Source organism: Tursiops truncatus, chromosome 9 (genome assembly GCF_011762595.2).
Source record: "Tursiops truncatus isolate mTurTru1 chromosome 9, mTurTru1.mat.Y, whole genome shotgun sequence".
NCBI classification, from domain to species: Eukaryota; Metazoa; Chordata; class Mammalia; order Artiodactyla; family Delphinidae; genus Tursiops; species Tursiops truncatus.
In genome coordinates this window covers 90,327,980-90,341,222 of record NC_047042.1, presented here as the reverse complement: position 1 = coordinate 90,341,222, position 13,243 = coordinate 90,327,980, and the positions used below count along the sequence as shown (strand labels likewise).

General features: G+C 39.9%; 1 long non-coding RNA gene across 5 annotated transcripts in view; it reads right to left on the bottom strand.

Annotated features, from left to right (window-relative positions):
* LOC141279581 (uncharacterized) overlaps positions 1-13,243 on the bottom strand; it is a 100,633-nt gene that overhangs the window by 42,304 nt on the left and 45,086 nt on the right. For 4 of the 5 annotated variants that reach the window (XR_012334095.1, XR_012334097.1, XR_012334098.1 and 1 more), the window contains one exon: positions 10,678-10,802. The exons of the other annotated variant lie outside the window; for it this stretch is intronic. This is a non-coding gene — a long non-coding RNA (uncharacterized lncRNA). The remainder of the gene's footprint in view (positions 1-10,677; positions 10,803-13,243) is intronic. 5 annotated transcript variants of the gene reach the window in all.

The following is a 13,243-nucleotide window of genomic DNA, read 5'->3' as shown; positions in this document are numbered from 1 at the left end:
AAAAAAAAAAAAAGCCCATTTGGAAAGCATCATACCACCCCTGGACCACGTACTTCTGGACTTATTTGTATATGAGATAAATACACTTCTTTTTGTTTTATCTGCCATTAGTCAGGCCTTTATGGTACCCCCAGGCAAACGTATGTCTAATGAATACAACTTCACTGGGGCTGGAGAAGAACAGATTATTACTGAATTCATATTAAGCTCCATGCTGCTCCTGGAATAGCATCCCAAGGAATGAAACCATTCATTCCTCAGAATCCATCTCCCATGATCTAGAAGAACAGGGGTTGGCACACTTTTTCTAATGAGGACCAAGTAGGAAACATTTCAGGTTTGTGGGCTCTACAATGTCTGTAACAAATACTCAACTCTGCCAATCGGCCCTTTGGAACTCAGGGAAGGTCATGGAGGCTGGAGTCTTGTCTACAAGAAATGAGGGACCAAAAAAAGGCTTCTGTGCCCAGGAGCCCACAGGGCCCCCCCTGGTTTCAATACTATGTCATTTAATGTAGAACCCTTCTGTCTCAAAAAATTTATATAACTGTGCCCTGACTTCAAACACGTGGAACAGTTCTCAGAGATTCCTGAGATGCTCTTCCCAAGTTATAATCCTCAATTTGGCTTGAATAAAATTTTCCATTTCTTTCTTAGATTGACTGATTAATTTTTCATGGACAAAGGAAAACTTTTTTCCCAACAGCTGCCATGGTATTAAAGCCACCTCAGTCTGATGGCTTCCTTGTTTAGTTAATTTCACAGCCCTAAGCTAATGCTGATGATAATTTGAGTCATTTTGATACAGTATCATGCAGTGAATTACTAGGGCTCCATGCCTGCCATCCTCCACTCTACTCCATGTCAGGCATGAGACTGGGGTACAGGACTAGGGTGAAGTTGGCAAGACACTTAGGGTGCGTTTACTCTTGGCCTGACCCTGAGAGTGAGGGCCTCCTTGATTTTGTGCCCTAAGTGCTTCACTCACCTCACCCTGGCCCTGCCTGCACCCCAGGAAGGAGCTCATCCTGATGTTCCTCAAATATATGAGCAACCTAATCTAGAAGTCTATTTTGAGAATATGTTTTCTGGGGTCACTCCTGGCACCAATTAATTCTATCAGAGTCCCAGGAGGGAACAGATGTTACACTCAAATTAGAATAGCATGAGGAGGATTTATAAATGGACTATTTGCAACCATGAGGGTAAAGTATAGAGAAACCACAACACCCTGGGAATAATGACTGCATGGACCTATTACCGTGGAGATCTAAATGGGCAAGGGAGGGCGTGGCTACCAGGGTCCAGAGACAGAGAGTAAGAGCGGAGAGGGTACCTGACAAGTTCTTAAACTCTGATCAAGTTCTCAGCGACCTTACAGGGAGGGAGCCAGGGGATAAACGCCCAGACCTCTTGCTCTATGTACTGATGTACTATTAGTTTTCCCATTGGCCAGTCGATATTGGTTAGCCTCCTGGAGTGTAGAAAGGGGGAGAGTAGTTTGAGAGCAAGCAAAGTATATCCATCACTAGTGGGCAACTAGATGCCAAGTAAAAGAGCATCAAAATAACATAAGGGGGCTTCCCTGGTGGCACAGTGGTTGAGAGTCCGCCTGCTGATGCAGGGTACGCGGGTTCGTGCCCTGGTCCGGGAAGATCCCACATGCCGCGGAGCGGCTGGGCCCGTGAGCCATGGCCGCTGAGCCTGCGCGTCCGGAGCCTGTGCTCCGCAGCGGGAGAGGCCACAGCAGTGAGAGGCCCGCGTACCGCAAAAAAAAAAACAAAAAAAACCCAAAAAACGGTACAAAGTACATCCATCACTAGTGGGCAACTATATGCCAAGTAAAAGAGCATCAAAATAACATAAGGAATAGAGGGGTCATTATATTCATATCAAAGCTGAGTACAAGAAAAAAAGTCACAGATTAAATAGGGTAACTCATTTATAACTCACAAAAAGCCCCACATCTCCTTCATGGACACTTTTTTGCATCTAATAACATAGCTACAAAAATATGAAAAAACTTAGCTGCAAGAAATCTAAGGAGAGATTAACAGATGGAATATAGTGATGATGAAATATATTTTTGGCAAGACAAGGAAAATTTAAACGTAAATTTTTTCTCTGGGCCTTTTCCCTCCCCTTTAGTGTGTACTGTGCATCTGCATTAATCAGACCTCCTTAGGAGATAAACTTCCTTCTTAATCTTGTGAGGGGTCATGATGACCCACTCCTCACTTTATAACGGTGCTTTTCCTGGTAGCCTCCTATAACTTTTTTTCTGTGTATAAATGTCAACACGTCGTTTGTTGTATAATAAATACTTTGTCTCAAAAAAGTATGTAACTGTGCTTTGACCTCTGATGGGTGGAACAGTCCTCAGAGAGTTCTGAAAGACTGTCTCTCGGGTTATAATCCTCATGTAGGCTTGAATAAAATTTTCTATTTCTTTCCTAGATTGACCATTGGTTAATTATTTTGTCAGCAGTGAGAAGCTTTAGTATTCAGTTTAGAAGTATAAGCTTGGGAGAGGTTGATACAACGTTAACAGGAAAACCTGAGAAACTTTTCAAACTATGATTAGGCTGCAAAACTGGAAAACATACCATAGAACAGGAGCTGGAGATCTCCATAGAAAAGATGCCATATAAATGTGACCAGAGTTACAAGCTAAAATCCAAGCACTGGTCTAGAGAATTTACAATATTACAACTTTAAAATGAGATGTTTATCAGTTGGGATTCAGTTCAGCTGCAAGTAACAGAAAATCCCCAAATCATGTTGACTTAAACAGGATATAGCTCAATGTCCAGAGGAAGGCAGTCTAAGGCTGGTATGGTGGCACTACACAAAATCCTCAGGAACCCAAGCTACTTTCATCTTTCTGTCCCACTGTATCAAAAAGGTGGCCTTGAGTTCATGGTTAAAGATGGAGCCATGGATTTATTCATACTGTGGGCAGCAAGACGGAGGAAGAGGGAAAGAATGGGCAAAGCAGAAGTGCCAACTATCCATGAAGGGAAGCTCTTGAAGGGAGTTGCCATGCAATACTTCTGCTTATATTCCTGGGGCTAGAACTTAGTCATATTGCCACGTCTATTTGAAAAACATCAAAAAAAAAAAAAAAGAAGGGGCTTCCCTGGTGGCACAGTGGTTAAGAATTCGCCTGCCAATGCAGAGGACACGGGTTCGAGCCCTGGTCCGGGAAGATACCACATGCCGCGGAGCAACTAAGCCTGTGTGCCACAGCTACTGAGTCTGTGCTCTAGAGCCCGCAAGCCACAATTACTGAGTCCACGTGCCACAGCTACTGAAGCCTGTGTGCCTAGAGCCCGTGATCCGCAACAAGAGAAGCCACTGCAATGAGAAGCCTGCACACCGCAATGAAGAGTAGCCCCCGCTCGCCGCAACTAGAGAAAGCCCGCACACAGCAACTAAGACCCAACACAGCCATAAATTAATTAATTAATTAATTAATTAAAAAAAAGAAAGAAAAGCATCACAGCAAACGTAGAATTCTTTTTCGTGTTCTGGTTGGCTATGTGGCCAGTTGAAAATCTATGACTAAGAAAGAAGGTGAGAGCAGATACCGAGAAGCAGCCAGCAGGTAGTCTCGGCCGCAGCCAGCCCACACTTCCTGAAACACAGTAAAACCTCAGTATTTGTGGAAGAAATGTCAATGGTTTTTATCAGGTGCATAAACACAAAAGGTCCAAAATGAGAAGGTTGGAGTTATATCCTCAAGTTCTGTTTTCAGTTTGACCCATCAAGTTGGAAAACCAGGTGGTCAAGATAGTATAAGACCAAACCTGCCTTTTCTTCTTCTCTTGTTAAAGTACCTGCCCCTGGCGTAGTAATACCACATAATGTACATGAGAGTGATTGTGCAGTGGGTTGCCCAGTTAAAGATCAAGTGTGTTGTTTTTTTTATCCTCTTCTTTATTGGGATGATTCCAGAAACGACTTTGGACTCACTGAAGGAACCCTTCTTAATTGTCAGTTACCCTTTCTCATCATCTGCCTAAACAATGTAAATAATGTTATTTGGAATAGGAATAACTCTTGGCTCTGAGTTTAGCAGTCAAGAGACAAATGAGTCTTAAATTTACAGGTGCATAAGAATTAGCTGGTATATTTGTTGAAAATTCTTATTCCTGGACCCCATTACCCAGATACTCTGATTCAATGTCAGACATGGGCTAGGACCTGCAATCTACATTTTAACAAGTTTTTCAGGTAATTTCGACACATATATTTAGAGTAGCACTATCTAACAGAATTATACTGCGAGCCATATGTCCTTTTAAATTTTCGAGCGGTCACTTAAAAAAAGTGAAAAGAAATTGGTAAAATTAACTTTAATAATATATCTTATGTATATCAATATATCTAAAACATTATCATTTAGACATGTAATCAGCATAAAAAATTATTAATGAAATATTCTACATTTTTTTCTACCAAGTCCTCAAAACCTGGTGTATATTTTACACTTACAGTACACCTCAATTGGGACCTGCCACATTTCAAATGCACCAACACCTTGTGAGGCCGTGGCTGTTACATTGGACAGGGCAGGTTTAGAGGATTAGACGGCATTAGATTGAAATGATGGAGGTCAGAGACTGCATTTCATTCTTATGTTTGTAGAGCCCAGCAAAGTGCCCAGAATATAGGAAACGTTCAAGAAATATTGGTTGGTGGGTTGGTTAGTCACACTAACAGTTTGGGCTGTAATCACATGAAGCCACGTGCCTATGGCTGTTACTGTGGCTCAGGAAAGAGCCCCAGGTTTTTCTGGGGGGATGCAGAAATTTCTGGGGTGTTCAGAAATCTGCTGGGGCAGTTAATAGATGGGTGTTCAGAATTCTGTTAAGAATAACTTCAAAGGCAGTGAGGGAGGAGGGACTCACTTCAAAGGCTTTAAGAGGTGAAATAGAGCAAGTTAGTAAAGCCTGTTGCTAGGACAACCTGCTCGGGATTGAAAGAGACTCACACGTTGTGGACCTAGGCCTGGTATGGCTGTGATCTCTCCTTTTGTAATATACTCTCTTTTTGCTTGGCTCTAAGGAAGAACAGTTTTAAAATGGCTATTTAAGAGTGCAATTTGGAGCCAGAGGGCCGTGTGGCACTAAAAGTGTTTTAAGTGCAAAGAGAAGGAAAATGGACCTAACGTTGATTGGAAGAGGGCCACCTGAAGTGAAGAACGATCACTGAGTTTCCTGTTAAATTACTGAAATATGCAGTTCAAGAAGAACTTTTATCTCCCAGCTGCTGATAGACTTCATTTATGGGCCTCAAGAATGGGGATCAAAGTAAGTTTTTCCTGGGGCCTAGAATATCATTAGATTAAGCAGTTTAAGATTGTTAAGACAGTAATTATTTGGTACTAAGGTGATTTTATTTTCTTAAGTCTTATTCTCAATTTATCATTGAAATATTTATACAGATATTACCTGGTAATTAATATTTAAGTTTTTAAATAAATTCTAAATAGTGAACTTCTGTTGAGCAATTACTGTATGCCTGACATTCTGCTGAAGGCTTTCATTTATTTAACTTCCAGGAAAAATGTTTTTGTCTATACTTTACCGATTTTTAAAAATTAATTAATTTATTTATGGCTGCTTTGGGTCTTCGTTGCTGCCCGTGGGCTTTCTCTTGCTGCAGTGAGCGGGGGCTGCTCTTTGTTGCGGTGCGTAGGCTCCTCATTGCAGGGGCTTCTCGTTGCGGGGCACGGGCTCTAGGCGTGCGGGCTTCAGTAGCTGTGGCACGCGGGCTCAGTAGTTGTGGCTCACGGGCTCTAGAGTGCAGGCTCAGTAGTTGGGGTGCACGGGCTTAGTTGCTCCGTGGCACGTGGGATTTTCCTGGACCAGGGATCGAACCCGTGTCCCCTGCATTAGCAGGCAATTCTTAACCACTGCGCCACCAGGGAAGTCCCCCGATTTAAAAAAAATTGAAATTTAGAGATATTAAGTGACTTGTTCAAGAATTGTTTCTATAGGAACAATAGAACTAGGGATAACTTTTAGAGTGTGCTTTCCACTTTTAGAAAGTACTTGTATTATTCCTCATAATAACCTTAACTAAGCTGTAAAGTTCAAATTTGTAATATGTTGGTAAATGCATAGGGCCTTAAAGGATCTGACATTAACAACAGATTACAACTGTAGATTCATATAACAAAAGTGACATTTGAGAAATACATTGCTCTAACAATATTAGTTGAAATTGAAATAAGCAGAGACTGGAGGCAAATGCAGTGACTACAAATAATTTGTCATAATCCCAGCAGGAGGTAGACAGAGCCTAGAGTAAAAGAAGGTATTTGTACATAGAGAAAGGAAGGCACTGGTGATGATCCTTAGTAACTGGGCCCACTTAACCACTGTTCTCTCTCTTATTTCCTACAGAGTTCCTAACCAGACCAGTATGATTATTACTTCTACTCCATTCATTGCCACGTTGGCATTAAATACTGATTTCTCCAGCCTGATGTGCCTTCCTTGCACTCTCTGTAGAAAAGGAATCATTGGGTGGAGAACAGATTAATTCCACTCCCTTTGCCAAACATGAAATTAATTGGCTCATTTTGTAAGATAGTGCAGAAAAGATTCAAAATTCAAGGAGGTAGACATGAGTCACAAGGATTTTTAAAAAATAATATTTTCTAACCTAACAGTAAGCCATCATCAGAAGTTATCTGTACTTTTCCTCAACCCTTCTTGGTGAGGGTGGTTTTTTTAATTCAAAAGTTCTAATAGTGAGGACAACCCTCTCCACCTCTCCCCCACCCCATGTTCTCCTTCTCCTATCTAGGGAGAGGCAGATAAATAGAAAGTCCTCCATAGTCAAATTATACCAAGACATTGAATGCTCTAACTTCCTTTTCTGGCCTAAATTTTTCTGCTCTTTAAAAAAATTTTTTTATTTGTTTTTCGGCCATGCCACACAGCATGTGGGATCTTAGTTCCGTGACCAGGGATCAAACCTGTGCCCCCTGCAGTGGAGACAGGGCGTCTTAACCACTGGACCACCAGGGAATTCCCTGGCCTAAATTTTTGACAGTGATACCATGTGTGGTAGTCAAATGTTGCTGCCAAAGTGAAAGGGAATAGAAAGTGCAGAAATTTGGGGATTTGTAGGCTTGGAAAAAGGGATTGCTTTTCAGCCTAACAACATAAAATTTAGACCTTTTCTGTGCAAAGGCTGATAACAATTAATCCTCTTTGCAAGGATTAAATTGAGGCTGTGACCATCACACCAATAATAAAACTCTTTACCAAATTAAGGTGAAGTCAAGTAAATCCTTTTAGGTAGACCAGATGGCCTGGGGATGGTAGTGGAATGAAGCAGGGATATTAAGGGTATAGTTCTCTCACTGGAGCTTGATAAACTCAGGAACCCTCAATTAAGCCAGGCAGAATTATGGGGTTAGAGAGCCAAAAAATATATAACCCCCCAAAAATATAGCTAGAAGTAAACTGTGCTTGGGGTTATCAGTGTTTTCAGTTAACTGGAATCAGATGAGAAGCTGACTAGAATAGGTGCCAAAAGGACTGCCATCTTGGACTAAAAGATGTTCTGATGGTTGAGATATAAAATCATATTTAGCCCCCAACCTTCTATCAGCAGGAAACAGATTAAAAAAGCTACTCTGTCCCCAAGGATGGCATATTCTCCAATGCTCTTTTCAAATATAGCTGAGGAGCAAAATAGAAAAGGAAGGAAATTCCAGAGGGTGGAACCAAGGATCACAGAAAGTCAGGGACTGTGGAGCGTTACCAAGGAGCAAAATTGGAGCTAACGTGAACCTGTCACTGCAGTGTATCTCCTACTCATTCCCTTTTCAAATGAGAGTATTTTGTGTGTATCCTGTGTCTGTTCCCCCATTGTACATTGGTTGTATAAGGGAATAAATACTTTGTACTTTTAATTCAAAGCCATGATGCATCAGATTTTTGTTCATCAAATATCCATTCCTCTCCACTTTTCCCCTGTGTGGCAGTACGTTTCTCTGTTCTTAACACTTTGAACATGACCTTGCTTTGTGACTTGTGAACCTCTGACTTGCTTTGGCCAGTGGAATGCAAAGGTATGTAAAGGCTTCAAATGTTGAGCATTTATTTGGCTTGTGTTCCCCTGCTCTTGTAAACTGTCATGAATTGAGCATATTCCTTGGACCAAGAATATGTGGAGACACCTGGAGCAGAACTGAATCCAAGCCAAGCAAAAACGGAAATGTCTGTTGTTTTAAGCTATTGAATTTAGGAATGATATATTATACATCATTATTGCATTAATAGCAGACGAATACATTCATCCTTTGAATGAAGAGAAGCTACATCTGGATATGATGTAGAGAGTCCACGTATCATTCCAGAGGTAGAGTCGATCACGACTTGAGCTTGCTACTTTAACTAGCTGAGACTTTCAGGTTGTTAACTTGGGGAGGTGGTGAATGTGCTTGAGGTACAGGAAGAAGAGTGAGTTAAAGAGTTAATGACCATAAAGTATACAGTGGTTGTCCCTAGTGCTGTTCACTGTATGTTCTGTTCACCCCCTGACCCCGCCCTCCTTCCAGCCATATAGTAGAATTGTATTTGCTGGCCCCTTGTGATTGTGAGGGGTCAAGTAACTAGTTCTGATAAATGAGTTGTGAGCAGAAGTGAACATGTGATTGCTAACATGAGAACCTCCAGGGCTTTCTTTTCATTTTTGCAAAGTGATCGGTATTCCAGATTATGGCTGCTCTGTCAGCCTGGGGCCTGACTGACGACATTGATGACATAGACCAGAGCCCCACAAACACTCAACGGAAGTGTAGCGTTAGTGAGAAATATTAATCTTCGCTGTGTTAAGCTCACAAGGATGCTGTAGTAGGAGGTAAGATCTTTCCCATCTATTTTTGGATTTGACGTCTGGATGTGGAATAGCTGGCTTGATATTTTCCTAGTGTTCATATTGATATTTTACAGCTCATTCACGTTCTGCCTGTTCAACGCCCATGTTCTGCTGGTTGTTAAATAATTTGAATATCATCCCCCTGGCTGGCCAAAAATAATGGAAAATGCACAGTGTAATGTTGTAATAAACATTTTGAGCATGAAGAATATTTTTTCATTCATAAAATTTTTAGTTCCTGGATTACATCATTGGTATAGAATCCCCAAAGAAGGTACATTGTCTCACATTATCATAGTATTCAGTAGTGTAAATACTTGCTTGCTCAAGGAAATACCCTATGAATCAACTGATTATTTATGAAGACTAAAATATACAAATCAAGACTCACTTGCCTCACTGTGCCCACCAATCCAAAGTTACCATGTGATAAACTATGCCCAGTATTCAACAGTTCCCCACCTTGTAAGTCCTGCTTTAAAAATCTCCTAGCCTAGGCACTAAAACTCTAAAAATATCCTATCTTAATTTCCCATTCTAAGATTCTACTGAAATTCTGACAAGGTCATGTTTCTACTTTACTGCAGTAAGTCTAACAAATTTACCTTTCCTTGATCCAACAGGGTTTTCTGATGATTTTTTTTTTTTTTTTTTTTTTTTTGCGGTATGCGGGCCTCTCACCGCTGTGGCCTCTCCCGTTGCGGAGCACAGGCTCCAGACGTGCAGGCTCAGCGGCCACGGCACACAGGCCCAGCCGCTCTGCAGCATGTGGGATCTTCCCGGACCGGGGCACGAACCTGTGTCCCCTGCATTGGCAGGTGGACTCTCAACCAGGCGGACTGTCAACCACTGCGCCACCAGGGAAGCCCCTGATGATTTTTTAAAGGAGTCAACTCAGCAATTGCTTTCTTTTTTTTTTTTTTTGTAAGTATTTTATTATTTATTTCGTTGCACCAGGTCTTAGTGGCGGCCGGCGGTCTTCTTAGTTGCAGCTCGTGGGCTCCATAATTGCAGCTCGCCAGCTCCTTAGTTGTGACATGCAAACTCTTAGTTGTGGGATCTAGTTCCCTGAGCAGGGATTGAACTTGGGCCCCCTGCGTTGGGAGGGCAGAGTCTTAACCACTGGACCACCAGGGAAGTCCAAGCAAATTGCTTTCTTAAATGTGAAGTTTCACTAGCATGCATGAGGGTGATAGTATCCCTTTATCATTGCTAGCACTAATTATTATCATATTAGGAAATCTTTGCTTATTTGACGTGGGGGTGGGGGGAGTAGTATTTTATTGTTTTAATTTTGAACTTAGATTACTCTCAAGTTTGAACGTTTTTCAAGTTTTAAGTATTCCATCTATTAAATAATACATGTGGAGTAAGAACTAAAATTAAGGTCTAATATAATGTACTGCTTTGAAATCTGGTGAAATTGAGAGGGGCTTCAATGGCCTAACTGCCAGTTCCCCACCCAGCTCTGCTCTTAAGAGTAAGGTACCCTCGCCAAACAACCCTCCTTATCAGAGGGACTGGGGGCAGTTCCTACTTATCCCTGAGTAGTGGGCTTCAGTTTCCTGCCTACAAGTGGAATCATTCGAACAAGCCAATCACATTCTTCCTCAGGAACTGGGGGCACCCCACCCTCATGATACTATAAAGCCTGCTTCCCATAGCCCTGGTTGTTCATCCTGTTCCCAAGTACCAGCCTTGCGTGGCCCTGCCTGGGGTGTCCTCCTTCCCAGGCTGTGACTATACACACTAGTAAACTGCTGTTGATCTCACCTGTCCAGTGTTGGGAGCTGTGTCTTCAGCCAGCCTCATAATCCTAGGGCAGGAATCCCTCTTTCACCAACCAGGAGAAGAGGAGGTGGATAATTAAAGCAATTCGACAAATATTTATTCTGTGCCTGCAAAGTGTGAAGCAGTATGTCAGTTGCTGAGGCCACCAAAGTGAACAAAACAGACTAACTCTGCCCTCACAGAGCTTATAGGTTTGTGAGGGAGACAGACATCAAACAAATAGCCACATGATAATATATAATTAACATTGCGTTAAATGCTATGAAGGAAAATGTAAGGGTGCTTCTGTGAATTATGTCTTTTGAGCATTTGTCTATTGGGTTCTTAGTGTTTGTCATGTTAATTTGTTTGAGCTAATAATAAAGATATAAACGTGAAATTTCTTGTGTAGTTTTCTCTGTTTGCAGCTTAATTTTTGTGTTTTATAAAAATAGATGTTTTAAATTTTATGTTGTCAAAGTGATCAATCTTTTCCCTCCTGATTTTTTTTGTTACTTTTACTTTTAGAGTTCTTCCCTGTCAGAAATTTTGCAACTATTCATTTATCTTTGCACATAAAAATTTTTTTGAAATGAAATATATGCACATATGTTACATGCCCATGCAAAAAAATGTCAAATAGTACAAAAGAATATAGAATGAAAAGTAGGTCTCCTTTTCATCCCAAATTTCCAGAATCCATGGATCTGTGTTCTTTCAGAATTTTTTATGCACATACCCACATATAGCCTTTAAACAATGACAGCCTATTACAAACTGTCTTCTGTCCCTTGTTTCGTTTACTTAAAAATATATATGGGACCTTTCTAGATTATTGTGTGTATTTGTAGCCCATTTAAAAAATTAGCTGCACAGTTTTCCACTGAACATGTCAGGATGAAAAACTATGCCTCCAGTCTACTATGTTACATATAATGTTGCAATGAACAATATGTCTCTATATACATATGCAAGAATATCAGATGTTTAAATTTTCAGAATTTGAATTGCTGAGTCAAGGCAATTGTTTATTAAGAACTTTCTATGTATTAAGAAAATTAGTATTTTGCCAAATATTTTATAATTATTTTTCCTCAGTTTGTCATCTAAGTTTGTGGTATTTTAGGCTGTATAGAAAATTCAAATGTTTATGTAGTCCAATTTATCTTTTCCTTTATGGTTTCTGGGTTTTGTATTTTGTTTAGACATATACCAAGATTAATTTGTTTCTTTTCTATTACTTTTAAGATTTCATTTTTACATTTAAATTTTTGATTTATGTGAAGTCTATTTTGGCAAAAAGAATGAGATAGGGAGCCAAGTTAATTTTTTTTCCAGATGGCTTCTCAGTGGCCCAACACCATTTATTATGAATCAATTTTTTCTCTACTATTTTGGTATGTTGTCTTTATCTTATACTAAATTCCTATTTACATTTAGATCTAGTTCTATGGTTTATATTTTGTTCTGTCGATCTGTTTGTTTATTCACGCATCAGGACCAAGCCTCTTAAATTATTGTTCTTTATAAGACATTCTATACATTAGTTTTTATTCCATCTGGAATCGATTTTGGTATATGATGTCATGTGAGAATCTAAATGCCAAATAAAGTCACTCTGTAGACAGAAAGAAAAAAGAAGTTGAAGAAAATGGAGATGGTAGGTGTAGATCTCTCATGGCTTTTTGGATAATTAGTTCATGAAAGGTGTGAAAAGAGAAAGGATAGCTTACAACTATGGTACTTTTGTCATTTTATTACTAAAAATATGTTATGATATTTATTATTATTAACAGTATAATGAATGAATATTGTTATTAATATAGGACCATTTTGATCACCGTTTTCTATCCCTATAGTTCTTTGAAATTGTTAATGTTAAATTTTACTACCTGAATAAATTGTGGAAGACTATCTTGTTATTATACTTTCCTACACTTCTCCCTTTATACTTTTGTCTTTCCTATTTTTATGATTTAAAAATATATATATTTAAATACAAAATAATATGTTTGAATTTTGCCACAGGGCTCCAAAGAGGAGCAGCACCGTGATGTGACAAATATGTGGAGCTGCGCCCAGAATCTTCGTGCAACGGATTAGACTTGCCTATAATTCTAAGTATTAGCTTTCTTTTGGGAAATACAAAATGAACGACATCACTAAAGAAAACAGAAGTTTTAAACACTGGTAGAGTTTAAAAGTAAGACTGGTAGAGCTTAAAAGTAAGTAGAGTTTACAAGTAAGACTACTGGTAGAGTTTAAAAGTAAGACTGGTACTACTGGTAGAGTTTAAAAGTAAGACTACAAAAGAAAGTGACACTAGGTTGCCTCCTCCTGGATGTGTGTCTCGGAAATAGAGCTTAATTTCCCAAGGAACATAAGCATTTAGGGTTGACTGCAGCTGTAATTCTGTGGCAGACACAGTTCATGACACTTTCCACCACAGAGACTTGGAAAACCAAATACTGACTTCCTTAATCTTTCTTGTAGCCAGTTGTGGTTGATGTGACACAAACAAATGACTGTTAGTGAATACTGGGAAAGCTTTTTTCTTTTCTGATGAAAG